Raw genomic sequence first — 4,844 nt, 5'->3', positions numbered from 1 at the left:
CTTCTTCTTCTTCTTCTTCTTCTTCTTCTTCTTCTTCTTCTTCTTCTCATCCTCCTCCTCCTCTTCCTCCTCGTTTTCCTCCTCTTTCTCCCCCTCCCCCTCTCCATCTCTACTCCCTTCCCAACTCCTTTAACCATGCCCTAAATAAACTCTATTCTACACTATACCTGTCCTATAGCTGATACCTGAAGGAAGGGGTGCCTCAGCATGGGCCCTCCGAGGACTCCTCCCACTCACCATAACTGGCTCTATCAAACACGTTTCTGGCTCCTTCTTTTTTATAAAACACAATAGAAAGCATAGCCAGAGGCAGAGGCATCTGGGAGAGTCCAGAGTGGGCAGGATCTTCAGCCATGACCCTAAGGAGAAGGGTGAGGGGGAGGGAAGAAGGGAACCAGAGGCAGCAGCCAAGAAGATAAACGGAGCCATAACCTATAACAGGTAGAAACTGTAGGAAGCTAGGAGAACCTGGCTGCCAAGGCAGCTTTAATAAGTTAATAGACATCAATTAGCCACTTGCCCCAGGGTTTCAGACTTAAAGGCAGGGAAGGAGACAGTCAGGAGGAGCCCAAGATCCAGTAGGTTACAGAGCCAAAAGTGCTAGTTAGCAATGCAGAACTGAGCCAAGCCAAAGACATCTCGGGTCCAATATCTGAAGAGACCTCTGCACTCACTAGTAACTTGAATATGCCAGATACATCCCACATATAGCAGCTCTTCATGCCAAAAATGTTTCAGCTTATCTTATACTTACTTTGGACTTTTGTTGTCGTGGTTCAGCAGGTTCCAAGTCACCCTTTAGATATCTCACTGTATCCAGAAAGTTTTCTTCTTTGCCATTAACCAAGGTGCTCCCATAGAACTTTAACTTCCTCACTGAGAACTTCTCACACTGCCTCACAATTGCCTGGCCATTGCCCTTCTCCAAACCTAGAGCACAAGCTCACAGTATCAAGGTCTTGAGTCACCTTTCATTGCTAGTACCCAACCGCATAGCAACCTATCAGTCTGGGTTTATTGGATCAATATGTGGATTCTCTGCACATCGTTCTGCAAGATGAGGAAGAGAAGGAGGAATAATAAGATACCAGTATGTTCATACCAGTATGTTCGCAGCATCCAGAAAGGCAGTGGTTCTAAACTAGGGACACATGGACCAGAATTATGAAGTTTAGGGTCCATGGGATGGATCAATGGGACAAGAGGTTCGCTGTGAAACTTGAGGCCTGACTTTGATCTTGGGAATCAAATAATGAGAGAATGTACTGCTAATGACTGTACTAGTGGGAAAAAAATGGTTCTGTGCAACTGGCAGAAATATAAAATAAACGCAAGGCCTGTACTTTTGAGTCATCAGGATGGATATCCCTCAAAGTAACTTCCCAGCTGATGCCATCAAAATAATGCGTAATCATAATGTCACTCCAGGATATCAAGGCAAATCCTAGAGCTCTCTCAAATGCAAAACCCAGAGAGACCAGACACACGTCCTTTAATTTTTTACAAGCATCTCACAGGAAAGAGGAAAATCACCCAACCACCACATTAAAAGGAAATCTAATAGCATCTATAAATATGAATTTAGCCACAGGGTAGCAGTTTTGGAAATAACACAGTTGGCAGTAGGAGCTTAACATCTGGAGATGCTACACTAAGCAGATTAAGTTTCCTATGGATAAATATTGTCTCCTAGACTCTGGTTTAGAAGATGAAGAAGTTAGTGTTGGGTTTCAGACCCGGAACAGGGTGCTGAGGTGCCTGTTTACATACCAAAGCAGACCTGGTCTCCAAGTTCTCCCAGCATCGTAATATATGTACCCTGCCAAAATGCAGGTGTTTCCTACAACCTGCAGCCAGGTCAGCTCCACAAGTGCTTCAACTAGGCCCACACACTCCTACTTCCCGATGGCTCCACAACCTGGACAGTAAGTAAAACAACCTGCTCTTGCCAGACTTGACCAACATTCCAGCTTTTTGCTCCCACCCCAACAAGTCCTAATATCAACAGGAGGTACTCGTAGATGGTTATGTCATCCCTTATTCATTTATTATCAACAAAAACCTGGATACTGGGTTTCAGACCCAGGACAAGGGCTTGAGGTGCATATTTTACATGACTAAGTGGACCTGGCTTCCAAGTTCTCCCAGCATCCCTCAGTCTGTACTTTACCCAATCCTCTATCCTGAACTTTTCAGCTGAGGGACTGGGCTTCCCCTCCCTCAGAAGCCCTTTCCTATATAATGCAGACATTTTGCACTCTCTCTCTCTCTCTCTCTCTCTCTCTCTCTCTCTCTCTCTCTCTCTCTCTCTCTCTTTCTCTCTCTCTTGCTGCATGCACACTCTTTCTCTTCTTCCTCCCCTCTGTCTCCATCTCCATGGCCATTTCCCTGGTTTTGTTCCTTGGGACAAGTGAACCCACCTGCCAGAGTGGTTTCCCGATAAAACTACTTTTTTTGTTTGTTTGGTTGGTTGGTTGGCTTTGGTTTTTTGAGACAGGATTTCTCTGTATAGTCCTGGAACTCACTCTGTAGACCAGGCTGGCCTCGAACACAGAAATTCGCCTGCCTCTGCCTCTCAAGTGCTGGCTGGGATTAAAGTCGTGCACCACCACTGCCCGGCAAAACTACTTTCATATACTCTACTCTGACTTGAATCGACTCATTTCATGGGTGTAGAATAACTTATCAGTTTGAATCTGAGCCCCAAGCATCTGCAGGATTATTTCTAAATTGCAGACACTGGTGACCCTGTGTTGAGGTTTTGCCTTTGAGGTTTCCTACCATTTTACTGCCCCAATTCACCGGACACATGGTATGGTTGTTTGAATAAAAATGGCCCCCAATAGCCATTTAGGGAGAGGCACTATTAGGAAGTGTGACCTTGTTGGAGTAGGTGTGGCCATGTTGAAGGAAGTGTGTCATTAAGGGTGGGCTTTGAGGTTTGAAATGCTCAAACCATGCCCAGTGTCATGCTCTCTTCTTGCTGCCTGCAGAGCTAGATGTCGAACTCCCAGCTACCTCTCCAGCACCGTGTCTGCCTAAATGTTACTATATTCCCCACCATAATGATAATGGACTGTACGCCCCTGAACTCTAAGCCAGCCCCAAATAAATGTTTTCTTTATAAAACTTGCTGTGGTCATAGTGTCTCTTCACGTCAACAAAACCCTGACTAAGAAAGAAGTCAATACCAGAGGCTGTGATAGGCCTGGCCATGCATTTGTTTGGAGGAATATGGTCCACTTTGTGACTTTAGACTAGAAAAGCAATTGGACATTTTAAGCAGGATTTAATGGACCGTCTTAGTCAAAACATGGAAAACAGTGGTGGTGACAGTGATTTGAACTACGGGGACCTGGCTCAACAGGTTTTAGAGAAGAATGTTCAAATGTGGCCTAGAGACCATTCTTGTGATATTTTGACAAAGAACATGGCTGTTTCCTACCTTCATCCAAAAAATATCTGCCTGAGGCTAAATTAAAGAGTTATGGATTAGTAGCCTTGGAAGAGGAGGTTTCCAGACAGCCTAATGTAGACTGTGTTGCTTGGTTCTTCGTGGTCACGCTTGTGCAGTTCTCTAGTGGAAACGAGCAAGCTGAGCAAGGAAAAACACAAAGTACACAGTTTGAGAATTTGGGGCATCAGGAGCTAAATCATATGTTCAAGAAGATAAGGTAAACAGGTTGAAGGAAAGCCTAAATGGAGTAAAGGAAGCGATGATCTCAGGACAAGACCCCACACAGCAAAGTTTCCAACTTGTTAAAAAAAAGGACTAAAGAAACATCTAGAACCAGGTATGGTGGCACAGACCTTTAATCCTAGCATTCAGGAGGCAAAGGTAGGTGGATCCTCTGAGTCTGAGGCCAAGCTGGTCTACAGAGCGAGATCCAGGAGAACCAAGCTTCAGCAGGGAAGGAAACCATCCGAAAGAAAAAGCTGATGAAAATGTATTTGACGGAAAGTGGTGGCGCATGCCTTTAATCCCAGCACTTGGGAGGCAGAGGCAGGCGGATTTCTGAGTTCAAGGCCAGCCTGGTCTACAGAGTGAGTTCCAGGACAGCCAGGGCTACACAGAGAAACCCTGTCTTGAAAAACAAAAACAAAAAAACAAAACAAAAAAAAAAGAAAAAAAAAGAAAAAAAAAAGAAAATGTATTTGAATGAGGCCGACATGGTCCAGCCCCAGCAAGCAGCAGAACTTGGCAGATTTAGCCATATGATGACTTTAGAGTCAAAGATACAAGAAATGGGTTATGGAATCTCCTTCTGGGACTAGGAAAGTCACTGATGTCAGGCATGTGATGGGCCTGTCCCTGCCCCGAGAGACCTTTGCATGAAGCTGTGGCTATAAATCCTGAATTGCAGTGGAGACCTCAAGATTTTGGAGATGCTAGAATCATGGGATGCCTGCTGAGGAAAGCTGCTAACAGGGAGTGGAAACCAGCCCAAGAGAAAGAAGGATGCTCTCGTCAACAAAGCTGAAAAGAGTTGAAGATCTCAAGAGCATTTTGACATCAGATATAAAGACGCAGAGTTTGGAGATTAGCCCGATGATTTTTCAGTAAGACTTTGGGCCAGTGTTTTCTCACTGTGCTCCTTTCTCTACAGTTTGGAACGGTGGTGTACATCCTGTGCCTTTATATATTGGAAGTGTATGGTCTGCTTGTTAATTTTTATTTTTACAGAGAATTACGGTTAAGAGATTTCCATGAGGATCAGAGGAGTTGAACCGTGGAATGTTGAGGGACTTTGGAAGTTGAACTAAATGCATTTTGAACTATGGTATGACTACAAGCTTGTGGAGGGTGAGGGAGTAGAATGTGGTGGTTTGAATAAAATGACAGT

Source organism: Grammomys surdaster, unplaced genomic scaffold (genome assembly GCF_004785775.1).
Source record: "Grammomys surdaster isolate TR1022 unplaced genomic scaffold, NIH_TR_1.0 372, whole genome shotgun sequence".
Taxonomy (NCBI): Eukaryota; Metazoa; Chordata; class Mammalia; order Rodentia; family Muridae; genus Grammomys; species Grammomys surdaster.
Note: the sequence above shows the minus strand (reverse complement) of the source record.